Genomic DNA, 14,033 nt, shown 5'->3' with positions numbered 1-14,033 from the left:
TGCTATCCTAACAGTGGCTGTATCTGGTGGTTTACATGCTATCCTAACAGTGGCTGTATCTGGTGGTTTACATGCTATCCTAACAGTGGCTGTATCCGGTGGTTTACATGCTATCCTAATAGGGGCTGTATCTGGTGGTTTACATGCTATCCTAACAGTGGCTGTATCCGGTGGTTTACATGCTATCCTAACAGTGGCTGTATCCGGTGGTTTACATGCTATTCTAACAGTGGCTGTATCCGGTGGTTTACATGCTATCCTAACAGTGGCTGTATCTGGTGGTTTACATGCTATCCTAACAGTGGCTGTATCTGGTGGTTTACATGCTATCCTAACAGTGGCTGTATCTGGTGGTTTACATGCTATCCTAACAGTGGCTGTATCTGGTGGTTTACATGCTATCCTAACAGTGGCTGTATCTGGTGGTTTACATGCTATCCTAACAGTGGCTGTATCCGGTGGTTTACATGCTATCCTAACAGTGGCTGTATCTGGTGGTTTACATGCTATCCTAACAGTGGCTGTATCTGGTGGTTTACATGCTATCCTAACAGTGGCTGTATCCGGTGGTTTACATGCTATCCTAACAGTGGCTGTATCCGGTGGTTTACATGCTATCCTAACAGTGGCTGTATCAGATAATCCACAAACCACCTATTACTTATCCCATTAGTACATGTAAACAGTGTCTGCTTGATATTGTACTCAATCAGTTCAAAGAATTGGTCCATCCCAGATGACATTTTATTACCTCACATAAATTTTCATTTTTGTGAGCCATATGAAGCAAAAAAACTTTGAGTAACACACCTGAAAACGAAATTGTAAAAAAATGAATTTAAAAGAAAAAAAGAAATAAAAAAATTGTTTATTACATATACATATACTTGTATACCGAAGTTTTAAGTTAATGAAAAAGACCAAGTGGGTTTGATACTGCTCTATAACACAGGTAAGATTTCCTGGGTCATTATATACAGCATGTAAGGAAGAGAACACCCCCAAGTAATGTTATGATGATGGATTGCCATGGTAATATATGAGTAAATAAAATGTCTTAAACAAGCCTAGTACTAAGATTCATTCATAGGTGCGGAAAGGCTGTGAGGCAGAAGTGCTAAAATGTGTGAGGTATATTGGTTCAGCACTGGGTTATGGTCATTATTGGGATATATCTGTTAGTAAAGCAACCTTTGACATAGGTAAATCAATAGAAACATGTCTACTTATGACATTTAGGACAAAAATGACCTCATTCTGTCATCTCGTCCCCTCTACACACTGAAGTCCTGCTCAGCTCTTACACATTTAGACATACCTGGGTTTCCTACACACCCAGGCATGTAGCATTGGTACAACACACTACTGGGACTACCAAGGTTCCAACTCATAGATTACTTTGAAAAGAGATATGGAGACTCAAATACAGGAGTAAAATTTTGTAGTTTAAATGATGTTATTCCTGGGATATTGTAGGAGGCAGAAAAATGCACTTTTCATTATATATATCTTGGTGGTTTTTTTCCAAAATACAATGTATCATTATATAAGGTAGTTTTTTAATCCTGCTCCTTTCAGTCCCATTTCTTTTGTAAGTGTGTATTGTGTTCTTATGTCCGCTTTAAACATCTCTGTTTTAAGTCCGTCCTGATCATGCTAGCTGTACTTGTATATGTGCCCTTGCTTGTGTAGTCCTACTTGCCCATACAATTTAATTTAGTCCTACTTGTCCATGTGATAAGTCTTACCAGTCCATGTGTAGTCCTTCTTGCCCCTGTACAGTTCTACTTGCCCTTGTACAGTTCTACTTGCCCTTGTGTAGTCATATTTGCCTTTATGTAGTTCTACTTGTCCATGTGTAGTCCTACTTGCCCATGTGTAGTTCTACTTGTCCATGTGTAGTCCTACTTGCCCATGTGTAGTCCTACTTGCCCATGTGTAGTCCTACTTGCCCATGCATAGTCCTCATTTCCCTTATGTAGTCCTACTAGTCCTTGTGTCGTCCTACTTGCCCATGTGTAGTCCTACTGGCCCATGTGTAGTCCTACTTGCCCATCTGTAGTCCTACTTGCTCATGTATAGTCCTAGTGGGCCATGCATACTCCTACTTGCTCAGCTGTAGTCCTACTTGCCGTTTATGTAGTCCTATTTGCTCATGTGTAGTCCTTCTTGTCCATGTGTATTCCTACTTGCCCGTGTGTAGTCCTACTCGCGACTATACGGTAGTCCTTTTTGCTCCTGTTTACTCTTACTTGCCCAATTGTGTATTCCTACTTGCCCTTATATAGTCCTACTTGCTCATAGGTAGTCCTACTTGCCCCTATATAGTCCTATTTGCCCCTGTACAGTCCTTCTTGTCCCTATATTGTCCTTCTGGCGCATTTGTTGTCCTACTTGCCATTCTTAGTTATATGACTACATGAGACAGTAGTTATATACATCCTTAAATCACTTTTATCTATACCATGTAAAAGTGTGACATTTATTTGAAAATATTTTCTTCCAAGGAGATGATACTTGTATGTTGGGAATTATGTCAGCACCTAATAACATATCATGCCACTCTGACATTCTCTGACCTTAAGCTATTTGTTGTCCAACCTGGGATATTTCAAGATCAGTCTGCTAAACCTGCCTATATTGTTGGCTGTTTTAATCAATGTAGATCCTTTAATAAACCTACATACAATGTGTACTATACTGTATATATCCTGTTTTAATCAATGTAGATCCTTTAATAAACCTACATACAATGTGTACTATACTGTATATATCCTGTTTTAATCAATGTAGATTTTGTTGTTTGTTTGTTTTTACATTGAAGCATTCTTTTTCAAAATTCATATTCAAGACTTTATTTGTTTGGCTCATCATGGACAGTCTATGTACATGTATCTATATAGGGTTTATGTCACAATAAACATATCTCAAAGTGAAAAGTTTGACCATGGCTACCTACATGTTCATCCATATCCATAACTTCTAGTACAATATATGTTTGAAAAAAAAAACCAAAAAACGAAACATTAAAGATATAAGGAAGTAAGGGTCTCTCTATTTTTACTATGGTAAGTTTTGCATGCTCTTAAAACGGTTCTTGTCATTTCAGTTTTTAAAAAATATTTATTTTTAAATCAGGCCGAATTCTTTGAACACAATTGGTAGCCTTTCATCCCAGCAAGCTACAAGGCAAATGTCACTAGCTGATAAAGATATTCTCTTCATATCTCACCCTGGTGACCTTGGCAATGAATCAAGGTGATTCATTAAAACAAACTTGATAGGCTATCAAATTATTATGCTTAATGTCAATAGGGCCACTAAAGATCTCTTTGACTGCTTTAAAGATGCTTTATAGATGTCAGGGCGGAAGAAGGAGAGGCAAAAACATGACTTAAGCAAACAATGCTATAAACAGTTAACATATTTGCATATTGTTATATATTGTCCTTAAGCATACTGGTTTTAGTTCCAATTGCAGAATTTAATTTGAAGTTGGAGCAGTCAAAATGGCGTTCTTCTCTTTTCTGTTGTCGTTGGGGACAAGCTGTAGATTTAGATATACATGTTGGGGCACAAGTGGGTAAAGATAACCATTTTTCGCGGACGCTGGGTACTCCTTCTTTCTTCATATCAACACTTCTGAAATACATTCTGAATTATATTATAACGTAGATCATCACAAAACAATTATATTCTTTTAGACGGTTATTTTCGTACGAATGACATATTCGAGGAAAATGCTCATAACATGGTCGTGAAATACGTAATGCTTTTGAAGCTAGATATATAGCGAATATCTTTTTAAATGAAAATCATGGAGTTTTGGTCTGTTAAAATAACCGACTTTACGATGAATAATAATTGATCTTTTTAAGCTGTATTTCACTACTAAAAGTTCAAATACCACTATGTGCATTAAGTATACATGGCAGTTTTCCGGAGCCTTGATGTTAGATTTTTTTCTTATTCACAATCCACACATGTGAATCCCCTATCACTAATATGCATATATATTGTGTGTTGTTATTCATAGTTGATGTAAAATATTGATATAAATCATAGTATCAATTATTTCAGCAATTAACTGATTTTTGTTGAAGGCCCTGCAGGTTTCCGGTTGTAGTAGGTTATTTACCTTATGTGAGGGTTGTAGATTTCTTATTCTCAGCATGTTTTGTAAATAATAAATATGATTTATTACTACATGTAATCAGTAGCTACATCCACATCTTATTCCAGATCTGTAAGTAAGGTCAGAGTTGTAAAGCTCAGTAAACATGATATAGAACAACTTATTGTAAATACATAGATATATATGTCCAGGTCTGGTGTTCAGTGCTCTACATCCATTTGTCCTACACAGTACCACATCAAGGATAGATAATGATGTCCTATTCAACTACGTATTTACCTTTAATTCACTACAATTACATGTGTTCATTGCACGATAAATTGTCATGATACTAAAATTTGAGGGCAGATATTCTCACTCCATTTGTGAAATAGTTGATATCCACATTAAAAACTAATTGACTTACATGTAGATACGTTCACAAGATATCAATATACATGTACGTATAACTTAATACATGTAATATGAATGTCAATTTGTTATTGTGATCATGTGGTACATCTGAGTGAGCACCCTATGCTAATCTCTGCTGTAGATCGTGATTTCCAGACCACAGGGGTTTGTAACATAGTTTTGGGAGAGATTGTAATGTGGTACATAGGGGTTTGTTTTGTTTGGTTTATTAAGTTACAGCCAGAATGACGGCCTCCCATGAATACGATGTCTTGCGTGTGTGGAGTGCGAGGTGTGTTTTTTTGGAGGCTGTGGTATACTCGTGTTATGTCTTCTTCATAGTGCTATATCACTGAAGCATACCGCCAAAGACACCAAGCAATACACCCTACCCGGTTACATTAATACTGAGAACGGGCGAACCAGTCGTCCCACTCCCTTAATATTGAGCGCTAAATAGGAGCAGAAACTACCACTTTTATAGACTTTAGTATGTCTTGGCCAGGGGACAGAACCCAGAGCTTCCTCACAGGGGAGCGCTCAACCGAAGGCCAAACGTGAGGCGGTGTCAAGGGAGGCGTTAGGAAGAAGAACGTTAGTTAGGAAGAAGAGAAAAGATAAGATCCTATATTTAGTCGCCTTTTAAGATCATACAATAGGGTAGCAGGTACAATAATAAAACCCAAATCTAGGGATTTGTAACATAGATTTTTAGGAGATCGGGTTACTACGGAAACCATGTTTCTAGTGTAATTTATGCAAACATATGCCATTCGAAAAAAAAACAAAACATATGCCATTCGAAAAAAAAACAATATTTAGGATAGCTTAGAATGACAAGGAAATCTTTTTATTGTGTATGGAAGTCACGCAATTTGCTGTTCTTTCTGAATATGTACTGTTTCTGCCAAAAATATTTTTCCGATTGTGTTAAATTTCCTAAAGCCTATGATTCCACACAGCTCTGTGGATGCAGATAAATACATACACATGTATGCACGATAAACGTCATTCGTAGCAATTTAACAAATAAACACAGTCGTGATTTTGATGCAAAATAGATAAACGAAGGAAACAATAATATAACTTGAATGCTTACAACGAACTTGTTTGGACATGCTCCACAAACTACACTACAAATAGTATTCAGCTTCTGCTTGATCAACGGAACTCGTAAATCACTGTAATGTATGTGTAAATAATATTATGTTTATTGGCTAAGTCAACACTTCATATGTCTAGTTTTATAAACCGAGACACATTGGAATACCAGGAGAAAAAAATCATCTGAAGATCAAAATACCTGTCCATTGTTCGTTACAAGTTCGTGGTCTGTCTGGTGAGCATCCTCGATTCTCCAGGGGTGTAGAGATTGTAAGTGATCGGAAACCCTGGAGTATCGCGGATGGCTTAGGAGTAAAGATAATGAAATCGGTGAATACAAAACGCGGAACTTCGAATCATGTACATCGATAAAACATCTCCATAGTATTCCTAAATTTTAAATACAAGAAAGAGAGCATTGTAAAGTTACATTTTCTGTCAGTAATTAACATCTGTCACGAACATTGCAGTATTAGGAGCAAGCCCTTGGATATATCACTCAATCTGGACAGTAGCCCCGGTAGGTATAGGAAAGCCAGATAAATATCGTACTGACAATCAGAAAATGGAAAATTACACGGTCTATGTTCTAGTCTAAAGTGTCCTTGATTTAAAGTGCCACAGGGTACACATATCCGATAAAGATTTGTTATTTAAAGATAACACTTCGTCGATAGATTTATATCTATAAGTGAAAATGGAGTACGTTTCAAGGTCTATGTCAACTTCATTCGTTTTCCGATAAGCTTTTTAAACAATTAGATTAATCTCGTGTGAAAATAAAAAATAATGTGCCCTGCACATGAACACGGATTGTTTTTTGAGGGATTTATTTATCCTGGACTACTAAGACATTTCCTAAAGGAAACTCTCTTACATGATAGTGTGAGCGTTCTTTTGCTGATTTGTAAGGGTCCTATAGTATGAGACTAATGAGAGCATATCCGGTATCAGGGATAGGTATTAAAAACAACCAAACAAACCAATCAACTAACAAACAAATTAAAAACACAAGCACAACAATCAATTCAACAAACAGTCCCAAATAAACGAAAACAAACAAATGAAAAAAACCCAAACAAATAAAAAAAAGAAAGAAAAATAAACAAACAAATAATTGATAAATAAAACAAACAATAGCAGCAGGTGTTACGATATACAGACCTAACGCCTGGGGTCGAGTTTATGATAGAGTTTCACCAGATGTTGCTATAATTTGTAATTTTCCGCGAGTATTTCACGGCAATCTGATTAAAATCATATCGCCCACTGCATTTAAAATTCCATGTAACTAACACAAAAAAGAGCTGTACGGTGTGATTTCAATTAAATTGACTTTTACATGCAATAAGATCTTCTCAGCTGCAGCAACAGAAATTTGGTTGTTGAGCGATATGTTTTTATTGACAAACATACAACCAGAACATTTAGCTGACTTTGCAGATTCATTTGAAATTACAGCTAAGTAAACATTTTACGTGTTCAAAACATGCCTTAGTTTGGATAAAGAAAGCATGCTTCATTCATCCTGTGAGGATAAAAGTTTTAAAACAACTTGGAAAAGACATTAATATTGAATCGTAAAGGAGAAGCTGGCAGGGGCACAATCAAAGCATGGCCATCAAACAAATTTCCACAAGTTTATAATGGTAAATCTGGGTTAAATGACACACGTACAAAGTTATCAGTTCATTTTTGTGGAGTCCCAACCGGTTGTGATACAGTCCAGCATTATCACATTGAAAGGCCCTGTGATAGTCTGCCGTCTTGCGTGTCTTGTGGTTGTTTTGTATCCGGCTATCTGTAATAGAGGAACTCTGGTGGGATTAATGTGTAAACGGGTGCCAAAAGTGACGAAAAATAAACCAGGGCAGTTTCACAGTGTTAAATGACGAAGGTCAGCTGACAATTGGTAGTGGTAGAATCAGAGGCTATAGAGTTACAGTAAGCTAAATTGAAGTTGATAAAAGTATATTATTTTTCCACCCCAGATAACCTTCTAGCCTTACATGTTACATGTATTCAAAGACTTGATTGGATGTTTCTGAACTTGTCTGGGTTTATCAACGAATGCCAGTTTAACTTACTTCTCGCTTACCTTTAGATATGGTATATGGGGTTGAACACGAACCTGTATTTTATCATTTGTTTAGCTAAAAGTAGACAAAAACTAATTAGGATTAGCGTACACAGGGCCTTATATTCGAAATCGGTAGTTTTGGTAAAAGGACTCTTTTCGCAACAAAACGTTCGATTCATGAATAAAATGGTAGCTGGTTATAAGTCATTGTCACATTTCAATACGCTGTAGATTTTCGAAGTATTTAAAAGTTCCCTCTCAAAATGTAGGCTGTTTATAAAGACAAGTAAAATAAAACAATAAAATAAAATAAAAACTTTTTGCAATTTCACAAATTCGAAAAATAGAAAATGGAAATAATTCTCAAAGTTTGATCTAAATAGTCATTTTTACATAACAATAGCATCTGTTTGCAATGGCATTTTAGTGGATGATCTTTATTCTTTGTTTTGTCCGGAAATTGTGGTCCGCTCTTAATTTGTTACATTAGAAGTGTCGCTGTATTTCCGGTTATTGAAGTTATCACAAGTTTGCATGGAGCACGGATACAAAATTGAAGCCTGAAACACACTGACATTTAGCAACTTTGCAACAATAAGATTTACGAATATTCCCTTCATATTGCAGATTTGTAAAGCATGTGTATAATGAAGGTAATCCTGACGCCGACTTAAAAGAACAAGTAGTTCTAGCTAGTAGGCCTAGCTAATGAATGCTGTTGTACAAAGTTGACGTTTGCTCATTAGCTTTTGACAAATAAAACAAACCGCACGAGTTTGACCTATTAATGTCATGAAAAATTTAATCATGTTTTATATGGAATTTTCATAAGTATAACATGTTAAAAACCTCTGAGAAAATTCAACTAGTGACCAACTGGTCAGCAACCAGACAGTTCTGGCCAAGTACATGTACCAATCTCCACATAATGTTATTTTGTTTGGATCGATACATAAATTTGATTTCAATAAAAAATTGTAACAAAATCAACAAATACAAACATGGATACGATGAAAAGCATTGAAGTACTATTAGACTTTGATAGATAAGTTGTATATAAAATATCGTTTTAGGACAACAGGACCTCCCCTAAAGATCTCACAAGTAGACATGTAGTTTCAAAGAGGCAATGCGAAGCAGCTCAAGGATGTGAATTCACATGCAGATAAAACACTGACTATATTTGGTTCCACAAAACAACAAAAGGTAGAGAAAGGTAGGTGGAAAAGTAAACAAATAGTCATAAAATAATTAAAGATATTGGCATTCAAAATTGTATTAAAGTTAACATTATATGTTTGATTTTAAGTATTTTTGTGTGAACACTGCTTGATTGCTACTTTTTGTAAATGTTTTACAGGATGGACACTACTAAACTTCTTCAACTTGTATGACAGGCTTTGCTATGTTGCACTGAACATATACTCTAACATATTCTGGCAGATCTGTATTTATAAAAGATCACTATTACAACTTGTTTCAGTTTGTCACTTGACCTTCACTGTGCTTCATTTCTTGTATCTGTAAGCTACATGACCTTGACAGTGATCAATTTCTTGTATCTAACTTTGTGACCTTGAAAATGACACATCATTTATTGTGTCTGTGAAATTTTTGCCTTAAGCATGAATGGTCTATTTTGGTTTTGTAAGCAAGTAACCTTGACACTGGTATAGTTAATGTCTTTAATCTGTGAACTTTGTAACTTTGAAAATGGCCCATTTTTTGTATCTATGAGCTTGATAGAGTTCACAATTATGGTCCATTTTTGGAGCTGGAAGCTTGGTGACCTTGACAATGACCCATTTATTGTATCTGTTTGGTAACCTTTTTTGTATTCATTTCTAAGGTGATAACAACAGTTTTTGTTCCTTTTCCCGCTTATGAAAATTAGAGGAGGCATATAGTTCTGCTTCAAGTTCATGTATCCATATAATAATAATCATCTGTGTGTGGCGTGTAGTCTACTTTAGCATAGCTAGCTTGTCTAAGTAACTATATAATTATTATTATATGATTGCCATCAGGCTTTGCATACTTAATTAAAATGTAAGTTTGATTTAGTGCACTCTTCTCTTTTCATTGGATCAAGTTTTCAAGCCAGCGATCATTGCAGCCTCTGATTTGATGAAAATGTATTTTGTGAAGACTTAATTCGAAAATTATCATTTTCCAAGAAAATATTTTTTGCCATGTGATGTATATCTCAAATAAGCAATATTTTCTGTATAACGTTTCCTTATTCTTTTCATGTGAATTTCTTTTGGTCTAGTGTTTAATATCTCATTTAAATGCTAAGCATAAAAGTAGAAATTCAGAATTTATCTATTTGTAAGAAATGTATCCTATATTATGCCAGATTTCAGACATTATTTATCATACTTATACAAAAAATTTGTTAATATTCAGGTTATGCCAGAGTAATGAACAAAAAGTATTTGCTAATATACCTGCACGTTTGAATATATTTCATACAACCATGATTTATTAGGACATATGGAAAAGAGAATTTTATATCTATGAATGGAAGAACTTTGACCTATAACTATAAATAGGTTGCTGTGTGGCATACTTGACTAATTATTTAGGGATTTGGTATACATAGACTGCTTATTAATATTACATGACATCATAACACATGACTGCAGTCAGCAATCTGTCTGAAAATTAAAGGTTTGGCAAATTTGCCAACCAGACATTGGATTAAGTATCTTTACCATAAAGGCAACATTATATTTTGCAGAAGACTCAGACTTACAAATGACAAATGAATAATTAACATCACTTTTGCATGCATGAGGTGTTTTAACTTACTTGAGTACTGTAAGGTTACCTTTTCAATGAGTAAATTCCTCTTGGTTTACATGCATGGTTTTATGAACATCTCCGTTCAAAATGTCTTATCAGGAATTAGTTTCATGGAAAGGTATAAATCTGTAGAGCTCTGTAACAGGAGAGAATACAATGTTGTGGTAAGACTGGGGCTTGAACCCTGATCCTTAATAAAAACTAGCTGGATGCTCCACCAATATTGAGCTATCTGGTCGTCTATGATTATCCTAAATTGTTCTCCCTCATTTCTTCAAGTCTTATACCACCACTGTGGGTATTTTGTTGGACACCATGTTTGTAACATGAGAGGAGAAAATGTATCGGCCAGACCAGGGTTTGAATTTTGGACCTCGAACACTAGATGGATGCTCTACTGATTGGGTTTCCTGGTCAACATTGAACAAAAGTCAACCCAGTCTAGTCCTTTGATTATCTCACAGAGGCTATCATATCTCCATGTTGTTGTGGCTTAATGAGTTGTTACTATATCAAACCTGAACCACATAACCCAGGTGCAGAGTCTGAGGCTGAAATAAGGCAGTTGATGATCGTTTATGATATGACCAGCTAATCTGTATGCTCATTTTCTCATAATAGCTCATTGCAAGGCAACCATTAACTGACCACAAAGCCATATAAGTGACAGCAGCTCAAAGACCAAGTCACTGAGGTGTCACAATGTCATAAGGCGTACCGTTATATATAGAGACGACATCTAAACTGACCACTCATCCTTACACGACACACAAATCTACATGAAAAAAAGTAATTTTATTTCAATATTACCATCTGAAAAACTTTAAATTTGTAATCAGAATAATATAGTTTATAATAGTTAAAATCTTCTTCTTGGTTTCTCTTTAGTTTTCACCAGACTACATGTTGGTACATTAATTTTGACTCTAAAACTCTAATCTCTTATAGTAGGGATGATATGGTCACTTTCTTAGGGTGTCAAACAGCCAATTTCAACATGAAAGATCACTTAATATGATTATTAAGCACACTTGGCTGAACTACTGTTTTTATTTTGTGGCTTGTGTGGTCTTTATAGACAGGATTCACTGTAGTACCAGTGACATACATCATAAGAGTGAGATGATTAAAACTCCTAGTTTGAAAAAAAAGGCAAAAGTTGGCATCAAAGCTCATCACATCTACTGGTATGCCTAGATTATTCTGTTAATGACCTTTTGTTACTATCATTAGTTTAATGTGCTGTCTGGAATTGGTGAGATTTTAAGTATCCAATTAATTTTAATTCGGCTAATGAGTTTAGATATGATAAATGATACCCATTAGTTGAACATATTAACTGTTTTAATTTACGAATGACTTGGTGAGATCGAGTCAAGCAATATAGTTCCCAAATTCTTCGTAGTTGTGGAGTGATTTGGCATAAAGTACAATAATTACCATTTATCATGTCAGTTGACTATTACTCTGTTTATATGTACCGTGAATGAGAGTTTTATAGAAGCTGTTTATATGTACCGTGAATGAGAGTTTTATAGAAGGAGAAGAACTAAGGATAAGGTTACACTGTTGACATATACTACTGGGTAATCAGAAAATAATTTGTAAATAAAGAGGTAACAAGAGAAATATCTAAATATTAAATAACTCTGTCTTCATATACTATTTCTTAACAGCCAATCGGACCAATCCTCAGCTGAAGTCATTATGTCATGCATCTGTGAGGTTTATATATATGCATGTGATATGCTTATATATGTGTGATATACACATACATATTATGTGAATGATATGTGCATGTGTGTGATATATTGTATCCATGCATATGTATTTTAGTTATGGTTGTAGTCTATATGTGTGTGAGACATTATTTATTCCACTAGCCTAGTTTTTGCATTATTCTACAGTAGCATATGGAAATACATGTATTAGATTTTGTCTCAATAATACCATATGCGATATTCTAGTACAATAGATGACATTGCAGTATATTTATATACCTACATCTACCATGGCATTAAATTAACATTTAAAATTTGCAGTTCTAAACCAAATGATGAAATTAGTTTTTGCACAGAGTTGTTATATTTCTCTAGTTACACTATGGCATTTGTAGATGGCATTCTGGGCTCATTGTATTCTGATCCCAAACTTTATTTCTGATTCCTTAATTGGAGCTCGAGATATAATATTCTTTTGTTTGCAAGGATATCCTTCCAAAAATGTGGTAAAATCATCTCTAGATTATTTACCAACTCATTTTTAAGGGATGAAATATATTCTGAAGTTTCTGACAATTACTGTAGATCTACAATCGAAGTGAAACTAAGAAGAAAACTTATATATGTGTACATATATACACGCTCAATGATATCAACATGTTATAGATAAATTAATAAGAAAAAAATATTTGTAAAAATCTTAAAATGAATCATCAATTGTATTAAACACATATATTTCAGTGTTCTATTTTCCAAAGTTGTCAGCAGAAAGCACATGTCATTTATGGTGATTTGACTACTCATGCATTTGTCTAATTAAAACGGCAACCTTTCTGACAGGAAACAGGTAATTCTCATAATGATTTTCAGAATTAACATTTTAATTGATTACAGTTTACTTAGAATAATTACAAAGTCAGTTTCTCTTTCAGTTCTTGACAGAACAGATTAAAATTTAATTTCCAAACTCACGTTTTGAAACTAATTTTCTAAAATTAACTTTATCAGTGATTAATAGAATAATTTATGTTGTAAGCGTATTAATGAATGACAAGTTGGTGGTTTTTGAGTGATATGAGTTCAGTCTTTGGATTTTGTTGAACTACATTACACCACCACTTTACTGTGAATACAGTACCATATTTGATCAAATGATTGCCACTGTTCCTATAAGTCCCAGGGTATAAGCGTCCCTCCCACTTTTTGAGGTTTAATTCAGTTTCACGTATGTTGACTTAAATACAGAGTGAAACTATGAAAACTAAGTTTGTTTCTCAATTTGATTTCTTTTGTAAATATTGATTAATGGCTTAATAAATTATATACTCTGTGCAGTAATTGTGTAAAAGATTAACCTACTCAATTAGATACTTTTAACTGCTCTGGATGGTTATTGGATCAAATATGGTATTTGGTATTTATGTGAATTAGGAGCTTCAATGAGTGGTTGTGGTGTGGTGTGTGGGGGGTGGTTGGATGGTTTGGATGGGTTCACATTGTGTTACCATGCAATGTCCAATCTGGCAAGTAATATCATGTCTTTTGTCTGTTGTAATTTGACAATCAGACTTAGACAATTTTAGTTATACTGTTAACTTTCATTAAGATTTATAAACAGTCAATTGATTCTACATTTCAATGAGGGGGAGATAATCTGATATCGGAATTCGGTTTTTAGAAATTATTATAGAAATGATTATAAAGGTATGCATGCATGAAGTTGGCTAAAGTTCAATATATAAAACTGTCATACAATTTTGTGTTTGTAATCTTAATAAATATCCCTCTTTGC

General features: G+C 34.6%; 1 protein-coding gene across 1 annotated transcript in view; it reads left to right on the top strand.

Moving 5' to 3' along the window:
- The first annotated feature begins 8,230 nt into the window (after window positions 1-8,230).
- LOC138327950 (arginyl-tRNA--protein transferase 1-like) overlaps window positions 8,231-14,033 on the top strand; it is a 183,117-nt gene continuing 177,314 nt past the window's right edge. Inside the window, exons 1-2 of the mRNA XM_069274455.1 lie at window positions 8,231-8,365; window positions 8,786-8,928. The gene's annotated coding sequence lies outside the window, so the exon portion shown is untranslated. The remainder of the gene's footprint in view (window positions 8,366-8,785; window positions 8,929-14,033) is intronic.

The sequence above is a fragment of the Argopecten irradians genome, chromosome 1 (assembly GCF_041381155.1).
Source record: "Argopecten irradians isolate NY chromosome 1, Ai_NY, whole genome shotgun sequence".
NCBI classification, from domain to species: domain Eukaryota; kingdom Metazoa; phylum Mollusca; class Bivalvia; order Pectinida; family Pectinidae; genus Argopecten; species Argopecten irradians.
This window is presented reverse-complemented; position numbering and strand designations above follow the sequence as displayed.